The sequence below is a fragment of the Leucoraja erinacea genome, unplaced genomic scaffold (assembly GCF_028641065.1).
Source record: "Leucoraja erinacea ecotype New England unplaced genomic scaffold, Leri_hhj_1 Leri_1024S, whole genome shotgun sequence".
In the NCBI taxonomy this organism is placed as follows: domain Eukaryota; kingdom Metazoa; phylum Chordata; class Chondrichthyes; order Rajiformes; family Rajidae; genus Leucoraja; species Leucoraja erinaceus.
The window spans coordinates 1-12,839 of NW_026575258.1; positions in this window are offsets into that span (position 1 = coordinate 1).

A 12,839-nucleotide genomic window follows, 5' to 3' on the forward strand; every position below is an offset into this window, starting at 1 on the left:
CTGCGGTCGTTCCAGATGGTAAGGACAAGGTACGAGTCCAGGTAAGTCCAGAGTCGGCTCTTCCCCACCGGAGACCGTGGCTTTAAGTTGGTGTAGGCCGTAGGCCGCCGGTCGAAGATTTAAAGTTCCCTCCACGCTGCAGCCAGAAGCACTGCAGACTGCAGGGCCGGCGGTCGAAGCTCCCCTCCTGCGGTGATGTTAAGTCCATACCGCACCCGCGGTAGAAGACGGCGGTGGAAGCTTCTTCTTACCCCTGGGTCCCCCCCCCCCCCCCCCCCCCCCTCCCTCCCTCCCTCTCCCCGAGGGATCCACGGGCTGTAGAAGCCCGCACCAGCTGGAGCTGAGCAGACCAAAGGTTATAGAGGAGCTCCTCTAGGATCTTTGGTGCAGACTGCGGCTTCAGGCTGCCGGCTGCTGCGGGCCAACGAAACGGAACGCTCCCCTCTAGCGAGGGCTCGCCCGCTCCACGCTGACAGTCCACGCTGCGCCCGCTGCTGGAGCCCCGAGCGCGTCTCCGGGAAAGGCCGCGCCGATCCTCGCTGATAGGCCACGGGGGAGGCGACCTGGAAAAAGTCGCCTCTCCATGGAGGAGGTGCGACCAAAAACAGTTTCCCTCTCTCCAAACCCCCCACACAAATAAAACATAAAAACATAATCTTTAAAACATACAAAAAAAAATAAAAAAAGTTGAAAAAACTAACGCGCTGCTGACAGGACTGCCGCCATTGCAGCGCCCCCACCGACCGACACTGGCTGTTGTTGTCCCTTCAGCTCTCGCTTCTATCTACCGTCATTTCTCCTCACATTTGGAATTCTGAAGGAGGCTAAATGTCTCACACACTTATCCCGATTTCCATAATTATTTACAGCGCAAATTTGACAATTTCAGGGGGTTTTAACGGGCCGGCTACACTGGAAACAATGGTAAGCGCCCACCTGCAGTTCATCGCGTGTAATCCACTTGGAGTAGCCTAGCAACAGTACGGGTCATGGGTCGTGACCCGTTATGTCACCTATTCCATTTCACCAGAGATGCAGCCTAACCTGCTGAGTTACTCCAGCATTTTGTGTCTATCGTCGGTTTAAACCAGCATCTGCAGTTCCTTCTTACACAAATCTACTTCGCCATTCAATGATTCAATCGTGGCTGATTTATCTCTCCCTCCTAACCCTATTCACCTGCCTTATCCCCATAACCCCTGACCCTTGTACTCATCAATAACACCCGTACAAATCAAGAACACTGGATAAGGTTTATAAGGAGTTTGACGCCAGTTTTGCCCACACATACACGTGTAGTTTATGTGGTGATTGACCTCACTTCTCCCCCATATTGACCCGATCCCGCTGCGCTGCTGATTTACAACATTGTTTACCTCAGGTCCAAAGATCTTTGCTCAGGTCCGTCGGCAGCGACGTCACCAACTGCCGCTTCTCCGCCGCCATTTTCATGCGGTCGATGGGAGACTCGGCCCGGGGCGGGACCGGGACTAAAGATCATAGAGCGGAGAGAGGGAAGGAACGGGCGATGTTTCAGGCAAAGATCTTGTAGTGAGTGAGTTTAGTATCTTTGGTTTCAGGATCAGCAGCGGGATCGAGGAGCGACCAATGGGGGCAAGAGCCGCCCCCCAGTGAAGGACAGCGCCAGCGACCAATGGGAGTAGGTTCCGCCCCCCCCGTGTGATGGACAGCGCCAGCGACCAATGGGAGTAGGTTCCGGCCCCCCATGTGTGGACAGCGCCAGCGACCAATGGGAGTAGGTTCCGCCCCCCCATGTGATCGACAGCGCCAGCGACCAATAGGAGATAGACCCGCCCCCCAGTGAAGGACAGAGCCAGCGGCCATTGGAGAAAGTCCCTACTGTACAACCTATGACGGGGCAGCGCCAGCGGCCAATGGGAGAAAAAGACCCCCCCCCCGGTGAAGGACCGCGCCACGACCAATGGGAGTAGGTTCCGCCCCCCCCATGTGTGCAGCGCCAGCGACCAATGGGAGTAGGTTCCGCCCCCCCCCACTATGTGATGAAGCACACCAGCGACCAATGGGAGCAAGACCCGCCCCCCAATGAAGGACAGAGCCAACGGCCAATGGGAGAAAGTCCCTCCTACACCTGTGACGGGCAGCGCCAGCGGCCAATGGGAGAAAGACCCGCCCCCCGGTGAAGGACAGCGCCAGCGGACAATGGGGGAAAGGCCCGCCTCCTCGACGTGACGTCACAAAGGACCAGGTCCCGCCCCCTCCTTGCGCCTGCCCCCACCCTGAAGTAACTCAGCGGGTGAGGCAGCATCAAAACTTATATGTTCCTCTATAATCTTTGGGCAGCATCGATGGAGAGAAGGAATAGGTGACGATTCAGGTCGAGACCAAAGATCTTATAGCGGATCTTTAATCCGCTATATGATCTTTGGGTAAGACTCAGTGATAAGACCCACTGATAAAGTCCCACATAGGTGATTAGTGGGCAAAATTAGGGCACATGGTATTGGGGTTAAAGTGCTGACGTTTACAAAATTGGTTGGCAGACAGGAAACAAAGAGAAGGGATCGACAGGGAAAAGGTCGGGTTCTCCGTACTGGGTAAAGATTTAAAAGTTTCCCTATTATGGGAATGCAGCATAAATTCACAAGGCTAAATCCCGGGATGGTGGAACTGTCATATGCTGAGAGTATGGAGTGGCTGGGCTTGTATACTGGAATTTTGAAGGATCAGGGGGTATCTTATTGAAACATATAAAGGGTTTGGACATGCTAGAGGCACAAAACATGTTCCCGATGTTGGGGGCGTCCTGAACCAGGGGCCACTGTTAAAAAATAAGGGGAATACAATTTAGAACAGAGATGAGGAAACACTTTTTCACACAGAGGGTTGTGAGTGTGGAATTCTCTGCCTCAGAGGGCGGTGGAGGCCGGTTCTCTGGATACTTTCAAGAGAGAGTTAGATAGAGCTTTAAAGATAGTGGAGTCAGGGGATATGGGGAGAAGGCAGGAATGGGTTACTGAGTTGGGATGATCAACCACGATCATATTGAATAGCGGTGTTGGCTCGAAGGGCCGAATGGCCTAATCTGCACTTATTACCCATTGAGGTTCCCTGTGGGAGGAGGGGGAGCATTAGGATCCAGCACAGTCCCGAACACGTGCAGTAAGGAGACTACAGGCCTGAGGCTGATCCTAGGACTTTGGTAAGGCGCCGGATGTGGCCCACAGGGGGGGGCGGTGGAGCGGTCAGGGCCTGCAGAGTCGCTGGTTGAGGCCCGAGGGGAGCGGAATGGCACGCGGGTGAAGTGTCGGAAGTGCCGCTCAGCGGATGAATGGGAAGGGAGCGAAGGTTTGCGGCTCCGGCGAGGCAGCGAGGGTCGGCGGAGCGGTGGCAACTGCCACGGGTGGCACGGGGACATGACGACCGACAACGGTATCCTTAGGGCCGGGCTGAGATCGGGGCAGGACATCGACGTGGGACAACGGTTCCAAGATAGTGTAATTTTCCAGGACCCCTTGAGATCCCTCAGGAAGGCAGTGAGTGTTGGTGACGCAAGTTCCAACGTGGGGTACTTTGTTCTCAAATGGCGTTGCGAGGCTGGGCCTGGTAGTGTTCGGGCAGGCGGAGTGGGCCAGAGGTGTGGCCCCGGGTCTGCTGGCGGATGTGTTGAGGATTGTCGGTTCCTCCCGTTCCTTACTCCCCCAAGCTGCCACCCTCCCAACCCTTACTCGCTCAAGCTGGCTACCTCCCATTCCCCTCTCTTCCAAGCTGTCTATCTCCAATTCCCCTTACTATCCAAAGCTGGCTTCCTCCCATCCCTTACTCCCACAAGCTGGCTTCCTCCCATTCCTTACTCCACACAAGCTGGCTTCATCCCTTCCCTTACTACCCCCCAAGCTGGCCACCTCCCATCCCATACTCCATCAAAGGTTAGCCCATCCCTCTCCATCAAGCTAGCCTCTCCCATTCCCCTCCCTCTCATAGCTGGCTTCCTCCCATCCCTTACTCCCCAAGCAGGGATCATGACAGAAACCTCGTGGCGAACTCTGGAAGCAATTATGTGATGCCCTCTGTGACATATCGGGCGACAATTCGGTCAACATGGCGGTCCAGATCATGACTACCCGACAGCGACAGTGTGACACTTAGATCCTACTGTATGTTGTCATTAAACAGTTGGTTTTAAAATACATATTGGATTCACAGCGGAGCGTGCGATGCCTTACCTGGATTGAAGCTGGAGTGTTGGGCCTGTGGCAGGGATGGGGGTTGGGGCTGGAGGAAGGCAGGTGAGTGGGCAGAGGCCGAGGCGATGTCTGGTGGAGGGGTGGTGGGTGGTCAGGGGGGAGCGGGGTATGAGGACTGCAGTGTGGGTGGGGAAAAGCTGGGGTCACATGGTTTGAGGGGAATGGGGAAGACCCAGTGGAACAGCCACTGAGATTACCAGGGTTGGGGGGCCGAGCACTAAGACCCAGAGCAGTCAAACCCAGGGGAGTGGGAATCTGCAGCGTGGAAACATCAGGCCCGGTGCTGAGTCCAGGCTGCAGGTAAGGCAACGACTGCGGGCTGCTGGAGGGCTTTAGAGTGGCCAGGGTCAGCGGGCGAAGAGTATGAGGTCCCTGTGGGCGGATGGTGAGTGAGGCAGCAAGGTGAATAGGCCCCCCTAGATCTCGAGGCCCTAAGCTTAAGCTTGTCTAGCTTATACGTAAATCCGGCCCTGATGTCGGATGACAAAAGAAGCCAACAGCGAGCTACATCGTCTGACACACGAGCGAACGAAACACCCACCCACATGCTGGCTACCTCCCATTCCCATTACTTCCCCAAGCTGGCTAACTTCATTCCCATTACTTCCTCAAGCTGGCTAACTTCATTTCCCCTTACTCCCTCAAGCTGGCTCCCTCCCATCCCTTACCTTCTTCAAGCTGGCTCCCTCCCATCCCTTACCTTCTTCAAGCTGGCCTCCTCCCATCCCTTATTACTCCTTTCTGCCACCTCCCATTCCTTTTTACCGTAAGCTAGCTGCCTCCCATCGCTTACTCTACCCCAACCTGGTTATCTCCCACTCCTTACTCCCCCAAGCTGGACGCCTCAGATTCCCCTTACTCTCACCCAAGCTGGCTACCTCCCGTCCCTTACTCACCCAAACTGGTTAGTTCCCATTCCCTAGACTCCACCAAGCTGGCTTCCTCCCATCCCTCCCCGCACCCCCCCCCCCCCTCCCCCAAGCCATTACAGTCACTTCCCCTAGCTGGCTACCTCACATCTCTTACTCGCCCAAATTGGCTTCCTCCAACCTTTACTCCTCCAAGCTAAAGGAGTAATTGACTAATCTTCTGGAATTTTTGGAAGATGGTAACTAGGAAAATGGACAAGGGAGGGCCAGTGGATGTAGTGTACCTGGAATTTCAGTAAGCATTTGATAAGGTCCCACATAGGAGATTAGGTGGCAAAATTAGGGCACATGGTATTGGGGGACAGTGGGGTGGCACCTACGAGGGTTCGAATGGTTGACCCTATTTCTATGCACCCCTACTGTCCCCCTCTATTGGCTTTCTACCCCATCCCTTACTTCCACAAACGGCTACGACCCACCCCCCTTACTTCGGCCCTTAGAGTGGATACCTCATTTCCTTTCCCTCCCTTACTCCCCCAAGCTGGGAATTCCTCCCAGTTACTCCCCCAAGTTAGCCTGCCAACTATTCCCCTTTCTCCCCAAGCTGGATACCTCCCATCCCTTACTTCCACAAGCGTACTACCTCCCATTCCCCTTATCCCCCTCAAGCTGCCTTCATCCCTTTCCCCTCACTCCCCCCAAACTGGCTTCCTCCCATCCCATACTATCTCAAGTTGTCTACCTCCCATCCTCAACTCCCCCAAGCTGGCTACCTCCCATCCCTTACTCCCCCAAGCGGGGATCATGACATAGAAACATAGAAATTATAGGTGCAGGAGTAGGCCATTCGGCCCTTCGAGCTGCACCACCCAATTCAATATGATCATGGCTGATCATCCAACTCAGTATCCCGTACCTGCCTTCTCTCCATACCCCCTTGATCCCCTTAGCCACAAGGGCCACATCTAACTCCCTCTTAAATATAGCCAATGAACTGGCCTCGACTACCCTCTGCGGCAGAGAGTTCCAGAGATTCCCCACTCTCTGTGTGAAAAAAAGTTTTCTCATCTCGGTTTTAAAGGATTTCCCCCTTATCCTTAAGCTGTGACCCTTGTCCTGGACTTCCCCTAACATCGGGAACAATCTTCCTGCATCTAGCCTGTCCAACCCCTTAAGAATTTTGTAAGTTTCTATAAGATCCCCTCTCAATCTCCTAAATTCTAGAGAGTATAAAACCAAGTCTATCCAGTCTTTCTTCATAAGACAGTCCTGTCATCCCAGGAATCAGTCTGGTGAACCGTCTCTGCACTCCCTCTATGGCAATAATGTCCTTCCTCAGATTTGGAGACCAAAACTGTATGCAATACTCCAGGTGTGGTCTCACCAAGACCCTGTACAACTGCAGTAGAACCTCCCTGCTCCTATACTCAAATCCTTTTGCAATGAAAGCTAACATACCATTCGCTTTCTTTACTGCCTGCTGCACCTGCATGCCTATCTTCAATGACTGGTGTACCATGACACCCAGGTCTCGCTGCATCTCCCCCTTTCCCAATCGGCCACCATTTAGATAATAGTCTGCTTTCCCGTTTTTGCCACCAAAATGGATAACCTCACATTTATCCACATTATACTGCATCTGCCAAACATTTGCCCACTCACCCAGCCTATCCAAGTCACCTTGCAGTCTCCTAGCATCCTCCTCACAGCTGACACTGCCCCCCAGTTTAGTGTCATCCGCAAACTTGGAGATATTGCCTTCAATTCCCTCATCCAGATCATTAATATATATTGTAAATAGCTGGGGTCCCAGTACTGAGCCTTGCGGTACCCCACTAGTCACTGCCTGCCATTGTGAAAAGGACCCGTTTACTCCTACTCTTTGCTTCCTGTTTGCCAGCCAGTTCTCTATCCACATCAATACTAAACCCCCAATGCCGTGTGCTTTAAGTTTGTATACTAATCTCTTATGTGGGACATTGTTGAAAGCCTTCTGGAAGTCCAGATACACTACATCCACTGGTTCTCCCCTATCCATGCTACTAGTTACATCCTCGAAAAATTCTATAAGATTCGTCAGACATGATATACCTTTCGTAAACCCATGCTGACTTTGTCCAATGATTTCACCACTTTCCAAATGTGCTGCTATCCCATCTTTAATACCTGACTCTAGCAGTTTCCCCACTACCGATGTTAGACTAACTGGTCTGTAATTCCCCGTTTTCTCTCTCCCTCCCTTCTTAAAAAGTGTGGGTTACGTTTGCTACCCGCCAATCCTCAGGAACTACTCCAGAATCTAAAGAGTTTTGAAAGATTATTACTAATGCATCCACTATTTCTGGAGCTACTTCCTTAAGTACTCGGGGATGCAGCCTATCTGGCCCTGGGAATGACAGAAGCCTCCTCGTGACAATCCCTGGAAGCAATGACACGATGATGCACTCTGTGACATGTTGGACAACAATTCTGTCAACATGTTGGCTGACGAAAGAAGCCAACAGCGAGCTACATCGTCTGACACACGAGCGAACGAACACGAACAAGCTGGCTCTCTCCCATTCCAGTTACTCCCCCCAAGCTGGCTCCCCTCCTTTCCCCTTACTTACCCAAGCTATCTACCTCCCATCCTTTACTCCCGTAAGCTTGCGACCTCCCAGGCTCATAAAAGAAGCCTCGCATGGCCATCGCTGGAAAGCAATGACCCGATGCTCTCTGTGTGACGCATCAGACGACAATTCTGTCAACATGTTTGCCGATGACAGAAGCCAACATCAAGCTACATCGTCTGACAGATGAGCGAACTCCACACACCCCAAGCTGGCTTCCACTCATTCCCCTTAATCCCCCAAGCAGGCTACCTCCCATCCCTTGCTCGCGAACAGTGGCAAGCTGGCTACCTCCCATGGGTCCCTCAATCTCTTATTCCCCAAAGCTGACTACCTCCCACCCCTTTCTTCCACAAGCTGCTTGCCAACCGTTCCCCTTTCTCCCCCAAGCTGGCTATTCCCCATCCTTTTTCTCCCTCGAATTGGCTCCCTCCTATTCGCCTCACACCCCCCAAGCTTCCTACCTGTCATCCCTTACTTCCCCAAGCTGGCTTCCTACCATCCTTTCCTCCCACAAGCAGCCTTCCTCCCAAGCCTTACTTCCCCCAAGCTGAGAGGCAAGCTGTGCTACCTTCCTCCCCCCAAGCTGGCTACCTCCCTTTCCCTTTTCTCCCCCAAGCTGGCTCCCTCCCATTCCCCTCACTGCCTCAAGGTGTGCACCTCCCTTTCCCCAGGGTACTTACCCAAGCTGTCTATCTCCCATTCCCCTTACTCCCCCCAAACAGGCTAGCTCCCATTCCCCTTACTCCCCCAAGCTATCTACTACCTCACATCCTTTACTCCCCCAAGCTGGCGATCTCCCAGCTTCATCATGACGTCCCGATGCTCTCTGGAGTGCATCAGGTGACAATTCTGTCAACATGTTTGACGATGACAGAAGCCAACATCAAGCTACATCGTCTGACAGATGAGTGAACGAACACCCCCAAGCTGGCTTCCTCTCATTCCCCTTAGTCCCCCAAGCTGGCTAGCTCCCATTCCTTACTTGCCCAAGCTGGCTACCTCACCTTTCCCTTACTCCACCAAGCTGGCTTGTTCCCATCCCTTACCACCCAAGCTGGTTACTTCCCATTCCCGTTCCTCCTCCAAGCTGGCTTCCTCCCATCCCTTATCCCGCAAGCTGGCTTCCTCCCATTCCTTACTCCCCCAAGCGGGGATCATGACTGAAGCCTCTCGTGGCGATCCCTGAAAGCGATGACACGATGCACTTTGTGACACGTTGTGCGACAATTCTGTCAACATGTTGGACGACGACAGAAGCCAACATCGAACTGCATCGTCCGACACATGAGCGAACCAACACCCCCAAGCTGGCTATTTCCCATTCCCTTTACTCCACCAAGCTGGCAACCTCCCATTCCCCTTGCTCTCCAAGCTGGCAACCTCCCATTTCCCTTAGTCCCCCAAACTGGCTAACGCCCATCCCTTACTCCCCGAAGCTGCCTTCTTCCCATCTCTTACACCCTCATGCTGGATACCTCCCATTTCCCTTATGTAGATTGTTGTTCTCCTACTAACCAATTGTAGTGCTTGTTAGTAGTTGCTCCGCCCAATATGTAATTTATATTACCAAGAGTTTGCCTACGTAATTCAGTCTGAGTAGCTGCTAGTTACTTTAATGTCCTGCATACCTATACTGTAAGTGGACTTTAATAAACATGTGTTGTATGTTGACGTGTTTCCGACTCGACTCATTACATGGTGTTAAGAAGTGAGTCTTACATACTCTGTTCACATTTATACGGTTTTGCTCTTTATATTTGTTTTATGTGCCTGTTATCTCTATCATGGCAAACTTGTCTCGCTGTCCAAGTGCTCAGATCTTTGACTGGCGTGGCTGAACGCTGGTGCCTTTTCGAGCGTGACCACACTCACTACATTCGCATCGTTCATCGCAACGATCCTCCAGATGTATGTGTTTCTGTGTTACTCAACTTGGGTGGTTCTGAGGCAATGAAACATGCGGACCATTTCACGTTTGAGCCTGCTGTTTTAGATGCAAACGGCCAGATCCAAGTGCCTGCAGAAATGATTGATGACCCTGCTATCCTACTTGCAATGTTTAAACAGTTGTGTGACCTCCCCTCGAACTATATTATCGAATGTACCAAGTTTTATGCTCGTATGCAACGGATTGGTGAGCCGGTAGAATGTTTTATTAGCGTCTTAAAACACATGGCTGCATGATGCCAATATCGCGATTTATGCGATGAACTCATCCCCGAGAAAATCGTTGGAAGTTTGCTTAATGACAAGTTAAGAGATGAATTGCTCCGTAACACTGAACTGACTCTTAATCAAGCCGAACACGCCTGTTGGATTGCTGTGATAACATCTTCTCACACTAAGTCTGTGATCTCTGGCCAGTGTTCCCAGTATAGTGTCAACCTTACAGACACCTCCTGTCGTAACAGCCGTCTACAGCCTTCCCCGGACTGGCAGCAGAGAAGGTCTGCTACTCGATGTCCTAATTATAACTATTCTCATGCTCCGGGTTGGGAATTCTGTATTGCTTATGGTAAAATCTGCAATTTCTGCAAGAAATTCAACCACTTTGCAAGATGTTGCCGTTCCCTTGCAACCCAATCCGCCTCAAGGCTGAGTTTGCACCAGTTACAACATGAGCTTGCTGATAATGAAAGCCAAGTGCCTAAAATGCCATCCCCTGCTCAGCCCTCTGAAAGTGCAGATAACAGTTCAGCCATCCACACTCTCCTCCCTTCCTCTAACGAGCAACTTGACCCTGAGGTAACCATGTTTGTGAATAACAAGCCTGTGATCGCAAAATGCAATGTCATCTCGTTATCTGAGTTAAAATAAATACGTAATGCTGAACATGTTGAAAAGGCCTAGGCCATGCTTCAGGCCTAGGGGGGAGATGTTCTACACCCGCTTGTACAGACTAATTTAAACTGCATCATAGACTCGCAGTCTGATACCCTAAAGTTTTATATCGTCAAGGGGGATTTTAAAACTCTGCTTGGTATCAATGCATGCCACGATCTGGGCCTAGTAAACTAGTGGACGCACAGTTCATCAACTCTTTCTCGCCGAGGACCCCACTCAGCAAATACTCTCTCAACACAGAGAACTATTTAATGACCAGCAAGTTGCCCCTCAAGTATCACATCGCCGTTGATCCCAACGTCACTCCTGTGGGTCAAGCACCACATTGTGTTCCACACGCCATGCGTGACAGAGTACACAATGAACTCAAGCGGATGGTCTCCATGGGTGTCATTGCTGAAGTTACTGACCCATCTCACTGTGTTTCCACCATGGTGGTTGCAATGGAAAACAACAAGGAGGAAATCCGTATTTGCATAAACCTCAGGGATCTCAACAGCTATCAAAGGCCTGCACTACCCTGTGCGAACGGTAAAGGAAGTTGCTGCTCAAGTAGGCAACGCATTAGTGTGCTCAGTTCTGGATGCCAAAAGCTTGTTTTGGCAGATTCAGCTGGACCCAGACTCGTCTAACCTTACTACGTTCGGCTACTTCCATTACAAGCTTGCTATCTCCCATTCCTTACATGTCCAAGCTGGCTACCTCCCATTCCCCTTACTCCCCAAAGCTGGCTGCCTCCCATTCCCCTTACATCCACCAGCCGGATACCCTCCTCCCCCTACTCACACAAGCTGGCTACCTCCCACACCTTACTGCGCTGCGACGTCACACACACACTACCAGCCCCCACACACACAGGGGGGAGGGGAGTAGGTGAGGGAAGTGGGGGACAAAGAGGAGGGGGAGAGAGGGGAAAGAGGGAGAGAGGGGAGGGAGGTGAGAGAGGGAAGTGGGGAAGAGGGGTGTGGGGGAGAAGAGGGAGGGGAGAGGGGAGGGGGGGTGGAGAGAGGGGGCAGAGGGGGGGGGAAGGGCAGAGAGGGGAGAGAGAGGTGTGGAGGGCGGAGAGAGAGGAGGAGGTGGGAGGGAGGAGAGAATTGAGAGATGGGGAGGGGGGATAGTGGGGAGAAGGGGGGGTGAGAGGGGGAAAGAGAGGGGATGGAGTGGTAGGGAAGGGATGGGGAGAGGGGGTAGGGGGGAGGGAGACGGGGAGGGGGTGGGCGTGGAGAGAGAGGGGGAGAGAAGGGGGCTGTGCAGGAGAGGAAGGGGAAGGAGCAGGAGAGGGAGCGTGAGGGGGGCAGAGAGAGTAAGGGGGGAGGGAGAGAATTTGAGGGGTTGTCAGAGGTGAGGGCTGGTTCTTGAATGCATTAATCACTTGCTCCTTCGCTACAAGAAGACAGCCTGTCTTTTTTCAAAGGCCTTGCAAGCGACGCGACAGGCAGCATGTGTGGTTAGCAGTGGGAGGGAGGGGGCGGGGAGTTTCCCGGTTGCAGGCTGAAGGACTCAGGCTTTAGGGCCCGAGTAGGGGGAGTAGTTGTCGAATGAAAGAGGTGGGGGAAAGAGGAGGAAGAGGGGGGAGAGGAGGAAGGGAGCGGGGAGTGTGGAGCGTAACTAGTTGCGCATTGCAAGTCTGCGCAGCTGGTCGGAAGCAGCAAAGGCATTGTGACGTCAGCAGCTGGCCAGCGGCAATATTTGGAAAAAACAGTCAGTTTGGTGAACAATTTCAGTGAAAATATCGGGAAATAATTGACCAAAATTACAGAGGAGTGGATTTTTAAAATCATAACACTAAGAAACACTAAGGGGCAGAACATGCTAGTGGGTGTTGTGCACAGGTCACCTAACAGTAGTAGTGAAGTTGGGGATGGCATCAAACGATCGGAACGCCTGTTGAATGTTTAGTAGAGTGTTAAATTTGTTCATGATATATGTATTTTTATTTCTATTTATTTTTAATGCACACTGAATGAACACTGGTTGAGCAACGTTTTTTTGTTTCCTCTGGGTATGTGAATACTCAGGAAATGACAATAAACTTATACAATACAATACAATACAAACAGGAAATTAGAAATGCATGCAACAAAGGTAAAACAGTTGTAATGGGTGACTTCAATCTACATATAGATTGGGTGAATCAAATTGGCAGGGGTGCTGAGGAAGAGGATTTCTTGGGATGTATGCAGGATAGTTTTCTAAACCAACATGTAGAGGAACCAACGAGAGAGCAGGCTATTCTAGACTGGGTATTGAGTAATGAGAAAGGGTTAGTTAGCAGTCTTGTTGTGCGT